This window comes from Bos taurus, unplaced genomic scaffold, assembly GCF_002263795.3.
Source record: "Bos taurus isolate L1 Dominette 01449 registration number 42190680 breed Hereford unplaced genomic scaffold, ARS-UCD2.0 ScbfJmS_892_Leftover_ScbfJmS_927, whole genome shotgun sequence".
Taxonomy (NCBI): domain Eukaryota; kingdom Metazoa; phylum Chordata; class Mammalia; order Artiodactyla; family Bovidae; genus Bos; species Bos taurus.
This window is the reverse complement of record NW_020192291.1, coordinates 137,680-152,911: the sequence shown is the minus strand read 5'-3', so window position 1 is coordinate 152,911 and position 15,232 is coordinate 137,680. Positions and strand designations below refer to the sequence as shown.

Sequence of the window (15,232 nt, the reverse complement as noted above, 5' to 3'; positions counted from 1 at the left end):
TGAAGAGGGTGGCCACCTGGCAGCCAAGGGGAGAGGCCTCAGTGTAAAGCAGCCCTCATCTTGGACTTGCAGCCTCTAGAACTCTGAGAAAATAAATTTCTGTTGTTTCAGCCACAAATTCTGTGGGGTTTTGTTGTGGAAAGCCTAACAAATCAGTATGTTAGCCCAGGTAGAGATTTCTTCCTGGATAGTCTGTTTACTTTACTGTCATTTCTTAAGGCTATCTCAAGATCTTGCTTATGTGATTGCAGCTCCTTGTTTCTAAAGTTGTTTGGGCATAGGCTAGATCTTGATCTTAGCCTCACCAGAACTAGCACAGAGCCTTTCAAAGAGCAGATGCTCAAAAAATAAATGAAGACAGTAAGAGGTCTAACTTGTTAAGATTTAATACCTCCTGCATTTTTCAAGAAGCATATTGAGGTATAAATTATTTAATTTTGCAAAACAGAAGACAGAAAAGATGGAGAACAATCAAAGTTGATCATGTTTTGACATTTTTTTTCATTTTTTCATTCCATTGTCCCAGCAGTATTATTGTGGGATTGCTTCCCATTTTAACAAAAGTCCCTATTTTGATGTCAAATTTTCTTATCTGGATGATTTTTTAAAAGTCTTGGTGTTCAGTAGGGGAGGGACAAGCTGCTGGACGTGGCCGTGGAACATGCCTGGAAGTGACAGTGGTGCCAGGCCTGGCTGGAACTGTGGCTCGAGCTCTCTCCTCCTCATCTCGCAAAGCTTCTTCATATTGTGATGAGAAGGCACTGGGGACCGTATCATTGACTTTTGCCAAAAACTCCAAGACTTTCATTTTGCTGGTTTCCGCATGGGCTCATGGGCCCCACAGGAACTCATAACATGGAGAATTGCTGTTGGCAACCTGGCGGTACTCCAGGTACTTCAACGTCACAAAGTCTTTGGTGATGAGCTTCCTGGGCTCTCCGTAGATGTAGTGTTTTCTCCCAGCATATACTCACATCATATACAAGAATTTCCAGCTGTCTTCCTCAGCGGCACAGTTGCCCCTCACGAAGATCACACCCAGAACTGTCATCAAGAGACCGGTCTTAGGTAAGCCCCAACCATCACACAGTGTCCCATTGTTGGGCAGGTTCAGTTTGCTGACAAGGTCATTGGAGTGGATGGTTGAATCAACTTCCTTCAAGCCAACTGCAAAGAGAGCCTTGATGTGTTCAGAGGCTCTCTTGAGAATCTCAGCAAATCAGTCGTGGTATCTTGAGTGGATAATCTTCAGCATGTCTTCCTTCATGATGCGCTGCTTCATTTTATGCTTATACAGAAGAAACTATTCCAACAAACTTCTCATGCTGTTCAGAGTATCACTGTAGGTGTTCTCAGTAGAAGTTGAGGCATTGGAGGAACCTGAATCTTCCTCATCTTCACTGGTATCTTCTTCGTCAGATGTTGTGTCAGAAGTAGTTGAAAAAGTGCTGGTAGTAGATGGGGCTTCCAAAGACCCCTGGGAAGTGCTATTTGACCCAGTAGCCGATGAGCTCTGTGAATTATCTTCTAAAAGAGAAGAGGTAGAGGGAAGCTCTTCCATTACTGCAGCGGGCTGGACACCCCTGTGACTCTGGGGCTCATATCGGGCCTGGTGGCATTTCTCATGGATGCAGAGCTTATGATTCTGACCCTGAGGCATGATGCCTGTGCTGGGGAACAATGATTAGAAGTGTGAGTAGGAGGGCAGGTGATAAGGGTCCACACGAAGACGAAGCTTCAGTGTGCAGCTGCAGCAGGGAAATACCACCTTGGTTATCAGGAAGGCTACATTTGTGGTTTTCATGAGGGCACTGTTCTGAAAACCCCCAGGGCTCCTATTTTCCTAATCAGCTGTCCGTTGGGAAACACATTGAAGGAAATTAGAGTGATCTTTAGGCTTCATCCTACTATCCCTGCCTCAGGCACACTGGGATGACAGAAGGGGCTGGTAGTCTCCTACACAGAGGCATCTGCTATTTCACATTCAAGACCACCACCCAACTAGTGGCCAGTCATAAGACCCATTCCCTCTGCTGTCCTGTATTTGTCATCACAAATTTCCCTGGGATTTCTGAGAAGTGAAGAGGTCCTCAGCTTATCACCCCAGTCAGTAGTTATCACCCAGTACTGAGTGCTCATTGGGAAGTTTTCTGTTCTGGCCTCTGGAGTCCTCAACATGAATTAAGAGTGCTTCCTTTGGTGCCCCATAGGGCCTGGTGTCCCCACCCCTTTCTTAGAATAGTATCTGCACCTTCATACTAAGGGGTTCACTTCCTACACACCTGATATAAATAAATGTTGGTGGAACTTCAGCTTGATAGCTCTGCCCTGGTTCTTCAAGGGCTACAAGGAACAGGGCAGGATTCATTATCACTTCTTTCATTGGTAGATGATCCCTCAGTCCTTGCTTTGACCTCTGTTGTGGCCTGAAATTCTACCCTCCCTTCCCCTTAGGTCCACCCCATCTACTACTATACTTTTTTATAGTAGGGCAAGCATCTCCATGAGACCCCTAGGAGAAAGTAAGATTCTCCTCATCTGTCCATACCCATCCTTGGTCTTCTGATGCGCAGAGGATGAGAAGAATCATATGGTTATGGTGTATGTGGTTCCCTTCGTCTTCAGGGTATTCAGTTGGTTTCTGGAAAACCTGGAAATAATCTCACTGCTGGCCCTAGTCTATACCCCTTGGACCATGTCCCAACCCCACTTGTGACTTCATAGAAGGAAATGGGCATGTCATGTCAACAATGAGCAGGTATCCCAGGGATGCCAGGAAGGGCAGGGTTCTGTGTGGTTTCCTCAGAGTTCTGAGATCAGGGGGTTTCGTAAGTCCAAAGCTTGACTCCTGGCAGAGTGTGGGGCTCCTTTCTCTGTTTATGGACGGGAGCTCTCTCAGACTAAGGTCCTCACTCCCTGTGATGCCAGAGAGGGAAAGTCTGGGAATGCCACACGAGGCTACTCCTACCTGTGCCTTCAGGGACCACATCAGGATTCAGGCTTCTTGGTAACAAACTTCCATCACAAATTTTATTTCCAGGCTATATTAGAGAATATGCAAGTCCAAACAATAATCAAATCCACATCAAATCTAATGCTCCCAAGCAAGTAAAACTAAGCAGTATTTCCCTATTTGAGCACCTGTTTTAATAGGTGTTTGGGGTTAACTTCTCCACATGGATGCAAGGACAAGTTTATTTGTCTCAAGGACCAGCAACTTTCCTCTCAGGTGCTTTTGCTTGTCCAAACCACCCCTGATTTAATCCCATTGACAGTAAAAATTGAGCCCTCCCTTAAAGTTTGCCAAATTACACTAAACATAACCTAATTAAACTGCCCGTTTACCAGAGCAAGTTCTGGTGCTCCCATCCCAGAAAAAGAGAGACAGTCCAGTGATGTCTTGGCATCTAGCTTCAATGGGTATCACCCCTATTTCTCAGAAACTCTCTGGACAGCTTTTGATCACAATGTGTATTTTGAGTGTTCACTTGCCCTGGCTCAAGTGCACAGGGCCCCTTCCATTCCCTATGGTTTTCGGATACCCCCAAACAATGGTGAATACATGGTTTAGATATACTCCAGGTTTACAGCCTCACCTCTGAGAACCTTCATATGAGTGTCTGGCATCACTCCCACAGCTTCATCTAGCCCATCATGCATCTGGACTGAAAGTGACCTCCCACCGAGGAACTAGACTTTTCCCAAGACCCAATGCCACCTTAATCAGGTAACTTGGACTTGATTACTCGCATCTGGAACCTCCTCTTCCACACCTCCCCCATTTAAATTTATGATTTGTTTATTCCTTAGAGTTAGCTCACCACCTTCCTTATATGGTCCCTGCTGCTAGACTCAAAATTCCATGGGCAGTGGCTTGGGCTTCATTTTCTTACCAACCCAGTACTATAAGACAGCCTTCTAAACAGAAGATGGTCAATTAATTTGGGAGAAAAGCAAATAATGAGCAAAGACTCTCCTTTATTATGATTTAAATGTCATACAGTTTGAATAAGCTAAACAAATCTAAATCCATGTTGTTAACTTTTACAAGGAAAGAGGACAGATAAGAAGACAAAGAATAAACCAGCATTTAATCTGAAAGGTTTGTGATCCCAAATACTTAGCTCTAGGATTCTTACACATTTCCAAGTAAAATTCTATTCCAATGTTATGTTACGTTGTTCTGGACCATAAGGAAAATATTGAAGTCTTTTCAACTTCTTTACAAATAATGAACTCCTAGTCTTAATCCCAACAGCAGTAAACATTATATCCATGACATTAATGAACCTAGATTCTGAAGCAAAATAAACCTTATGAAGAGTAGTGACATTTAAAAATAGAAAAAACCTCTACTTCCCTACCTAAATCATCTATTTTTGACTAGATATTATTCATATGGATAAAAGGAAAACATGTATATTTTGTTAAACCTGCACCTAAACTCCCATACAACTTAAAACTGTGAAGAACATATGGGTTTTGTTCCCCCCACCCCTACTACCCCACGCTATTTAAGAGGTGGACTGTTGTCTTCCAATACAAAGGGAACAAAGTCCCCTGACCCCTCCCTAGATGCAGGAGGAGCTGCAGGACTTGGCCCTGGTAGGGGCACTGGCTTCAGCCATTATTGGAGGCCTGGCCGTGCCTCTCAGCCCTGCTCTCTCCACCTGATCTCTCAGAGCCTCGTCATAGAGGTCTGGGAAGGAACTCGGGACCTTATCCTGGATCTTGGCCAGAACTTCCAACACCTTCATCTTAGTGGTCTCAGCATAAGCTCGCGGGCCCCACAGGAACTTGTAGCCCGGAGGATCACTATTGGGCACCTGGCGGTAGTTTAAGTACCCCTTCTGCACCAGATCTTTGGTGATGAGCTTTCTGGGCTCCCCAAAGATGGAGTGCTTCTTCCCAGCATAGATCCCCAACACACTGAGGAAATCCCAGATCTCCTCCTTGGTGGCACGGTTACCCTTCATGAAGATGATGCCCAGGAGCGCCATGAGGAGACCAGACTTGGGCAGCTCCTCCTCATCACTTGAACCTTCCTCAACCCCGAGACTGAACTTGTTGACGATGGTGTAGATGTTCCTGCTGGAGTCGACTTCCTTCAGCTCCAGGCCAAACACCAGCTCCACTCGCTCAGAGGCTCTGCTCAGGATCTCAGGGAAGTGCTGCTTGTACTTCCTGCTGATGACCTCAGCATGCTGTTCTGTGTGATGGGCTCCTTCTTGGTGTACCTCTCCAGCAGGAAATCCATCACCATGCTGGCCTTCCTCGTCAGAGGATCTTTGCGAATGCTCCGAGCGAGCAGGGCTGCCCGGGCGGCATCTGCACTTTCCTCCTCGGGGCCCTGGGCACCTTCCTCAGATCCTGCCCAGGAAGCCTCTGCAACAGGAGAGCTAGGGGCCACGGCTCCCTGAAGCTCCTGGTGATCGCCAGCAGCAGGGGAGCTTGGGGGAGAACCCTGAGGGGCAGAAGAGGGGGAGGATGGGCACTCCTCTCCTGGGGCTGCAGCAGCACTGGCCTGGGCCTCCTGAGTGTCACCCTCGACCTGGTGGCATTTCCCACGGGCATGATGCTTGTTTCTGTGATTCCGAGGCATGATGACACAGGTCAGGGACGGCAGGCGAGCATGCAGTTATGAAGGTAGGCTTTGAGTGGCCTTGAGGAAGGACAAAGAAATGTTGTGAGCACCTTCATCAGGGAGGGTCGTCCCTGGTTTAAACCAAGTCCGCTTCGTAGGGGGGCCTTGAGTCCACTGCTCTAGGACCCACAAGTCTCCTGTTCGCCTAGACAGCCTGTCCCCTGAGACCTGTGAGGAGGAAGTGAGAGTGAGTCCTGGGGCGCAGCCAGACAGCCCTGCCTGGGCGTTAGAGGGGGGCCTGTGGGGGCACGCAGGGGAGGCATGTCCTTTCAGTTCACATTCAGAGTTAGGATGAAAAATGGGGAATGACCCCCTAGCACCTGCCCCAATCCCTCTTCTGCTCTGAAGCTGATGCTGCCACCTTCCCTGTGACTCTGGAGAAGGAGAGAAGGGAGCGCTCAGCCTCCCACCTAAAGGTCCCAGGACCCACCCTTCCGTACACAAGCTCTAACCTCCCCACACAGACCGCAGCCTCCCTTCCCCGTGTTTAGCCGGGAGGAAGCACTGACTAGAGGGGAGGGTCCTGTTTGGTCCGTGTGTCTGGTAGGATGGTCCTCACCCTGGCTCCTCCTGAGCCCTGACATCCTCCCTGTACTGACCAGCTACCAACCCCTCAGACCGAGGTGCCCTCCTCCCTCAGTGTCCCGCATCCAAGATCATAGTGAGGGTGACCCGCAGCTGTTACAGCCACCTAGATCCTACCCGGATGCTTGGGGGCCAAGTCGCGGGGGGTGGGGGTTTCGCGTGGCCGCCGTTCTGGGGGGTGGAGACCCTCAGTCACCCCCAATGGTCCCTCCTTTAGCTACAGGGCTCAGGGCTTGCCCTGTACTGTGCAGAACTGGAGTCCACCAGCCCACGACCGAAGCCTTCCTCTCGTAGACCACCTGTGTGAAGTGGATGGACTTGGGGCTTGAGATGCAGGCCCGAATCTTCCAGGGGAGAGTAGTGGGAGGGTGGCCGGGGGTTGTCCGGCCCCCTCTTTTCAGAGGGAAAGGCTTGGTCATGCTGGACGTGTGTCCCACACTTGTAACTCACGTCACCTCACACTTGGACACCTGATGAGACCTGGGAGTCGTCCGTCTGGACTCCCTACATGACAGTTCTCTAAGACGGCAGCAGCTCTCAAAGATGGCTTCGAAGCCCCAGCGTGTGTGCATGGTTGTCACTTCCTGTCATGTACTTCTGTGTTCCAGGCGGACAGCAGAGGTGGGGCCAGGGCGGGCAGGGTTCCGGGGGAGCTTCCCGGAAAATTGGCATGTGCACTTTCCTTGAATTGTCGCGGATCCTGAGACCTTCCCTGTACTGAGTGGAGTCTACCGGCCTTCCTCCTAGGCTCTAGCTTCTGTCCGCAACCCAGCAGGAATTGTTTCTGGCCTGGCCGAACAGGCTTCCTGGAGCTCCTGAGAATTTCAGTGAGGGCACATTCAGGCCCCGTCTTCTGGGCTGGGTGATGCTCCGTCCACTCTCCATGTCTTCCCTTGACCCCTGTAGGTGGTGGGTACATCCCATCTGCTGATCTGAGGACAAGGCCTCCCATCGAAGACATCAAGTCCCGAGGCTTCTGCTGAGAAGTGCACGTACATCTCCTCTGGACCCTTCTGCCTGAGGCTTCCAGGAAATGGCTGCTGCAGGTAAGATGAGCTGAGAGGGAAGGATGGGAGACTGCCTACTGTGGTGTGGAACCCCTCACATCTCACTCAGGATCTTCATATTGACTGCTGGCAGGGCCTGGAAATCCGTCCCTTTCTCGTATGAATCCACCTCTGTCCCCAACTTTGCCCCACACCATCCCAGCAGAGTAAGTGAAGGGGCTCCTTAGCCTGACGGTTCTCACTGTGGGCTCTTAGTCGACTGCAGGGGCATTGGTCAAAAGTTCTGAGGTGAATTTCTGTCCTTTGGTACAATTTTTGGGGTACTAAGTTTTCTCTTTTAGTCCCTGCGTGATAGTCTATTACGGTGATCACTTTAAAGGGCCAGTTGTCATCCAATAACAAAGTTCGTGCTGGTTATTTCATGACCTCTGAGCCATGCTTCCACATCCAGCTCAAACTTGTTCCCCATGATCTTGGCATGGGAGCTCTGAGATGCTACCTCAGATTCCTTCAGTGAGGCTGTAGGGATACATGGCCCCAGGGCACAGTGGAAGAATCAAGAGCTGAACTTTAAAGCCTTTTCCAGCTGATCCTGCTGTCTTCTTCCCTTGTAGCCTGAACAGCCCTTGTCAGTCTCTGAGGACTCCCTCACCTTGACACTCATAGGGTCAAGTTCATTAGAGACTTATTTTGCCTCGGGCACTATTTAGTTTTGTGTTTTGGCTTCTGTTAATAGTTGTCTTTATTCCTTGTATAAGTTTTCCATGGTTTATTCTGGGTACAGGAAACAGCAGCCCATGTTTGATTGTGGTCTCAGCTGGTCTGACTGGAGTAGATCTATAAAGAGTTAAGGAACATCGACAGTCTTACCATATCTGCTCCTCATGAATACACATAACATACTATTCTGTTTGAGACTTTTTTCTCCTAAGGCTGTCAGGAAATTCTTCTTGTTGCCTATATGTGGAATGTATGCATTGTTCTGAGGTTTCTTTGTAGGTACGTTTTTTGGTATGGTTGCTTTTATTTATGGTGGATTTTCTATTACGTGATAAGTAATTATTGATTCTTCCAGGCCAGACTCCTGATTTTTCTATGGTGATCATTGATAACTGAAGTTATTTATATGTTTGAATACTTTCTGTGCGTGTTTCCTCAGATTTTTAATTCGAGGATAAATTCTTACATTATCTTTTGCTCTTCATTGTTCCTGTCTCTTATTCATTTGGCATTGTTGTATATAACTCTGTACTGGCTATGTGTTCTTGCCCAGATTGTTTCTACATTTTAAATTAGTAGAGCATTTATGAAAATTTTTAATTGGAGGAGAATTGCTTTATAGTGTGTTAGTTTCTGTTGTACAACAGTATGAAGCAGCTCTAAGTGTACATATAACCCCCTCCATGAGCATCCCTCAGGCCACCCCAATCTCAGTCCTCCAGGTTGTCATGGAACAGCAGTCTGAGCTCCCTCTGTTGTAGAGCACCTCCCCACTAGCTCTCCCTTGTACACATGATAGTGCATATATGTCATAGACACTCTCAGTTTGTCCATCTCTCTCTATCACTTGCTGTGTCCACATCTTTTCTCTACATGTGTCTCTATCCCTACCCTGCAAATAGATTCATCAGTGCCATTTTCTAGATTCCATATAAATGTGTTAATGCACAATACTTTTTGTTCTCTTTCTGACTTACTTCACTCCATGAAACAAACTCTAGGTGCATCCACCTCACTGCCACTGACTTAAATTTGTTACTTTTTATGGCTGAGTAATATTCCATTGTATATATCTACCACAACTTCTGTATCTATTCATCTGTCAGTGGAAGCTGAGGTGGTTGCTTCCATGTCCTAGCTATTGTAAATAGCGCTGCAATAAACAGTGCAGTCCGTGAATCTTTTCACACACGGCTTTCTCAGTGTGTATGCCCAGTAGTGGGATTGCTGAATCATTGGGTAGTTTTATTTCTAGTTTTTAAAGGATTCTCCATACTGTTCTCCATACTGGCTATATCAATTTACATTCCCCCTCAAAGTGCAAGAGGGTTCTCTTTTCTCCATGACACTTCATCACTTATTGTTTCTAGATTTTTTTATGATAGTCTTTCTGGCAAGTGTGAGGTGATGCATCATTGTAGCTTTGGTTTGCATTTCTTTCATAATGAGTGGTGAACATTTTGTCTTGTGAGCTTCCGTATTTTTTTAAAGAATAGATTTAGGATTACAGAAAATTTAGTGGATAGTGTACAGAGTTCCTATAGAGCCAGTCTCTTCCTCCACTTAGCATCTTCTGTTATCAACATCTTGGATTGGTTCAACTGATACAAGTTCATTTGTTAAAATTGAGCAACTGATATCAATATCGTGTTATTGTCTAATGTCCATTGCTTACAATATATTTTACTTTTGTTGTTTTGCAGTTCTGTGTTGTTGCTTTTGTTCAGTTGCTCAGTCATCTCTGACTGTGACGCCATGATCCGTAGCTCGCCAGGCTCCCTATTGTTCACGATCTCTTGGAGTTGGCTCAGACTCATGTCCATCCAATCAGTGATGCCATCCAACCATCTCATCCTCTTCTGCCTCCTTTTCTTTTTCCCTTCAATCTTTCCCAACATCAGGGTCTTCACCAATGAGTCGGCTCTTCCCATCAATATCCAAAAGTTTCCGAGCTTCAAACTTCAGCATCAGATATTCCCATGAATATTTCAGCGTTGATTCCTTCAGAAATGACTGGTTTAATCTCTTTTCTGTCCAGGGGACTCTCAAGAGTCTTCTCCAGCACCACAATTCAACAGCATCTATTTTTCAGTGCTCAGCCTTCTTTATGGTCCAGCACTCACATCCACACATGACCCCTGGGAAAATCATAGCTTTGCTAGACACACCTCTTTTACTAATGTGATGTCTCTGCTTTCTTTTATGTGATCTACGTTTGTCATAGCTTCTCTTGCAAGGAAAAAGTCTTTTAATTTCATGGCGGCAGCCATTACAGATGTTAGTGCACTGAATCCCTATTGCCTTTTTAGTTATATATTTCCTCATACAAGGAAACTATAATTCTCTATGTTCAGAAGGTTTTCCCAAAGAATCCAATCATATAAGGCTGGACGTTATTTGCATTTAGCATCATGAGCAGTTGTAACATCACTGGCCATATGTTACAATGCAAAGTTTAGTTAAAATACCTTCAGATTTAAGTCAGGATTCACAGATAAGAGCTCTGACATGAAGACAGCTTAAAGACACTGATCAGGTTGTGATTTGTAGAAAAAGGTGAACAGGACAAAAAGGAGGATTATTTTGGTACTCCACTGTTATTCTGACGTAGGCCTGACTGGGAGTAAATCTTTGAACAAATATGCTAACAAGTCTGCCTTCAATAATTGGAAAAAAATCGCTTCTCTTCTCCCTTCCAGAGCACTGACAATATCCTTAGTCTTCTAGCTTTCTCTGCTGTCCTCAACCTAAACGGGTCCTAATTTATCTGGGTAAATTAAAAAAAATAATGGCAGCTCTGTTAGTTGGTTTTAAATATCAAAAGTAGCCTGGATAATGTACAGTTTTTTGGTTTTTTTTTACCCATTGAGAAGTGTTTTTCTCTTCTCTTCCACCATTGAAAGTTGAAACCAGAGGAGACTGTCCTTGCTAAATGTTTGGAGGGACCAGTGAGGCTTGATTAAAACCAGAGGGTTCCATGAGGAGCCAGTTTCAGAATTTTGATTACTACAAAACAAACTTTTATCTTGAAAATGTGTTCATCTTCACTGAACAGCCTGTTTATTCCAAATGTCTTGCAGTCATTCATAGCCAGGCATATTTGCAGTTGGAGGAAGCCATTGATTGTCCTTGATTTTTAGACAGTTGAAGATAGGGCCTTAATGAAAATTCACTATTAAAAACAATTAAACTGCATCCATAAATATAATATGTTTAGAAATGTTCATTTATTCAATAAATATTTTTCTTAGAGCCTTCCATGTGTCAGGCATTGTTCTGTGTTCTAGGACTATGGTGCTAGACAGCGAAGTGAAAGTCGCTCAGTCATGTCCTTCTCTTTATGACTCCATGAACTATACAGTCCATGGAATTCTCCAGGCTAGGATACTGGAGTGGATAGACTTTCTCTTCTCCAGGGGATCTTCTCAACCCAGGGATTGAACCCAGATCTCCCGCATTGAAGGAGGATTCTTTACCAGCTGAGCTATCAGGGAAGCCCATGGTGCTGGACAAGACAGGCAATATTCCCTCTGTCATGGAGGTTTCGTTTTTCTAATGGTGGTGGTTGCCAGGGATAGGGACTGATTGGACAGAGAGATAGAGAGAGAAAAGTAACCAAGGAAATTAACAGAATAACTTCATCTAGAGGTAAGTGCTGTTACTCAGAGTGGATCTGGGGCTCTTTTATGTTGGGTGGTCAGGGAAGGCCTCATGATGAGGTTAACCCTAGATGATAAAAAGGAGCCCACCACAAGAAGATATACTGGCAGGGTGGTCGGGTAGTGGGAACAACCGGCACAAAAAAACTTAACAGTGAGGATGAGCTTCTTGTATGAGAAACAGAGCAAAGGCCATTAACTAAAACAAAGGGTGCACAGATGAAGGTGGTAGGATTTGAGGATGGAGAGGAAGGCAAGGATCAGATTGTCGGTGACCTTTGATTGTCGAGGATGTTTTCGGTCACTCTGAGTTTGGATTAAATTTGGTTGAAATGCTTTCTTAACAAGATAAAGATATGATCTGATGTATGATTTTAAAAGATAACTGGCTGCAACGTAGAGGAATGGATTACAACAGAGCAGGAATATAGCAGAAGTTGTTTTGAAAAATTTCATTTGAAATATGTGGAATGAATACAATACTTTTCTAGAACTTATGTTGGGAGATAAGGCAAATAATAATCACTATTTAGCTTGTGAGTAACAAAGGAATACTTTTGAAAACATTCTTCTTAAGGCTTAGTGTGCAATTATATTGTGTGGTAAAAATTTTAAAGAAAAAACAGTTAATTATATCTATCTGTTTTACTTGGTCGATAATCTCCAGTATTTCTTCTCTACTGACTTACCAAAGGGCATTTTGATGATCATTTGTTTGGTTGAAATATGCAATAATCCATCTTGTTTTGCTTTTGAGATGAGGTTGTTTGACTCTTTTTGATTCCCTTTATTATGATTTATTTTTTTGGTTTCGGTTTTACACGGCTACACACATTCCACAAATTACATAACTCCATTCTTTAGTTACAAGTGATTTTCTGTTTCTTGACTCTAGAGACATCAGTTTTGAAATCCCTACTATTATTTGACCACAAAAGAGAAACATCAACCATTTCCGTGTCTGTGACTACAGTGTGAAGAATGAGTATGTATATGTATTTCTAGGAGAGTGTATATTCCATGTCAGATAGACCATGAGCCAGGCATTTACAGATCCCTTGTTTGGGGTTCGCAGGCTTTGATTCTGGAATAAGGAACATTTTTTTATTTTACTATTTATTTTATTACTATAGTGCCACTGTTTAAATTGTGTGAAGCATCAACGGGGCATATCATTTTATTTTATAGACTTTTTCTACAGGGGCTTAAAGTATTAAGAGCAGAGGAAAAGAACAAGCCCCCATAAAAAGCCTCAGCAAATTCTGACTTGTGTAGATACTATGCCTTCTAAGTCAGAGTGCTTGGATATCTTCAGCTTCCGTCGCTGGGAAGAAAGGATCAGCATTCATTCCCAACCTACGTGACTAGCAACTCTCCTTTGGCAAATTATTGAGGATCTTTGTGGGCTTCAATTTTAGTTTCTGTCAAATATGGATAACAGTACTGACTATATCACTGATTAACAGTTACCTGTAAATCTTCACATAACACCTGGTAGCATTCAGTGAGGTGCCCGTGTGGTTGTTTTGATGATTATTATGACCATTATTTCCATATGATACTCTAGTAAAAGTAGCAGTTTGAAGAACAGTCATAAGTGTCTACCATGAGCATTTGCATGTGTACTTCATGGGTATATAAACATGAATAAATGGGATCCTAACTTCAAAAGGAATTTGTGGTTTATTTAAGGGGGCGTGAGCAGAACTGACTGTATTGCAGAAGCCCCCTGTGAACAGTGCCCATGACCTCCAAGGAGCAGCTTTGCTGGAACCTTTCATCTGTATTTAGTCTACCACTTCGCAGTGGAGGGTAGAGAGTTCTTGACTAAAGCTCCCTTGAGTTCAGGCTTATGTGGTTTCTGGTGGTCTTTAGGCTTAGTGAAGTAGGCTCTTAACTACAAATCATGAGATTGAATTCTTGTCTAGAATTGCAATTCTTGGTTTTTGATTCAATCACTGGTTTATAAACTTTTTGTTTTCTTTTTTTCCTTGGGGGTTAAATGATCTCATTTTTTCCCCACACGGATTTCTTTTCCATAAACTTGTTGTAAATGTCATTTTTCAGTTTGTACTGCCTCCTTTCTTTTCATGATGTGTTTCTTAATATGCATGCATTTAATAAGGTCAGTTCTTCTCAGAGATGCCAACCTCACACCATTTTACCTTTTGGGATTTTGGACCTTTGCAAGTCAGGGTTTTGGATCTTGTGTCTTTCACTGGTTAACCCAAGCAGAGGAATCTGAAGGCCAGTGCAGTCCTTTATCAAAACACTTACCTGAATGCAAAGCCTGATTTCTTGTTGATTACATATCTATATTTCCTCCTGTTTATTTCTGGGAAATATTTTCTTTTAAGCAAGACCATTTTTGTGGTACTATTTGCAAAACCTCTTAGGAATACGATATTTTCTATATAGCCACAGAGGAAGGTCTTGGCTTTCTGGTTTCACAAATAATACCAGAAAACTTGGTAGCTTGATGGAAAAAATAACAGGGAATTTATATACTGGAAAGAAGGGAGTGGCATGGAACCACAGTTTTATACTAGTGCAAGAACGAAATTTCCAGAGCATTTGTTGATAGTCTCCTAAGGGAAGAACGGTCTTGATACGTTTGGTGATCATTTTCAGGCTTACCAGACCTTTCTGAGTGATATGAATTAGTGCAATTTGGCAACAAACTGCCTTCAATTTGGGATCAATTGTTGTTAAAGTATACAGAGGGTGTTTCTCTCTGGTGCTCCTTGAATGTTTTTGTAAAATGAAAACAATTTGACCTCATTGGTTATCTGTTTTAAATATAGCAGTGTGTACATGTCAACCCCAAACTCCCAATCTATCCCTTCCCCTCTGGTAACCATAAATTCATTCTCTAAGTTTGTGAATCTGTTTCTGTTTTGTAAAGTAGATACGTGCATTTTCTCAGTTTTAAATATTTTATGGCTTTGTGCAAGGCCAACTACTGTTAGGCACCATTGATGTTTGATTGTGAACTAGTTGCATGAATAATATTTTGAAAACTATCCAAAGATGGAAAGGAGTAAGTGCAAAATTCTAAGATGGCATGTTTTTAGAAGTCATGTGTTGACATTCTAAAACAATTTGAATTAAGAGAAACAAGTTATCTGTTGGGGATACCAGCATTGTGATAAAAAGAAAAAAACCCAATTTGACCTCTTAAGCTGCTTTTTGTTACACTTATCACTCTGGTGGATTTGATAAAAGTACTTACTTAATATGCTCACATGCTTTAATTACTACCTTTTGCTTTCTCCGGGGTCTGAACATCAAACTCCAAGGATTTTTAACTTGGTCATTTCATAATTTGAAGGCAAGTAATGGCAAGGTCCTTTGTTTGCATTTCTGAATGACTGGATTCATGTGGGGACATGTAATCTGAGCCATATGTTTTTACTCTGTTCCCTCAGGCAGGATAAGATGCTCAGCTTGCTGATCACTTGCAGGCCACATGGGCTGATTTTACTTTTTTTTGTTGTTGTTGAGCAGTGAAGCCCGTGGGATCTTAATTCCCTGACCAGGGCTTGAACCCAGGCCACTACAGTGAAAGCACCGAGTTCTGATCGCTGGACCGCCAGGGAATTCCCTGGTTTTGCTTT

At 44.0% G+C, this 15,232-nt stretch overlaps 1 non-coding gene and 1 pseudogene across 1 annotated transcript; both read right to left on the bottom strand.

The window, feature by feature from the left end:
- Positions 1-521: 521 nt before the first annotated feature.
- LOC107131322 (melanoma-associated antigen B5-like) lies at positions 522-1,800 on the bottom strand (annotated as a pseudogene).
- Positions 1,801-4,063: 2,263 nt separating this feature from the next.
- LOC524499 (melanoma-associated antigen B17) lies at positions 4,064-6,303 on the bottom strand. Its single transcript, XR_003033817.2, has one exon. It is a non-coding gene; the product is annotated as a melanoma-associated antigen B17 (transcript).
- Between the last annotated feature and the right edge of the window lie 8,929 nt (positions 6,304-15,232).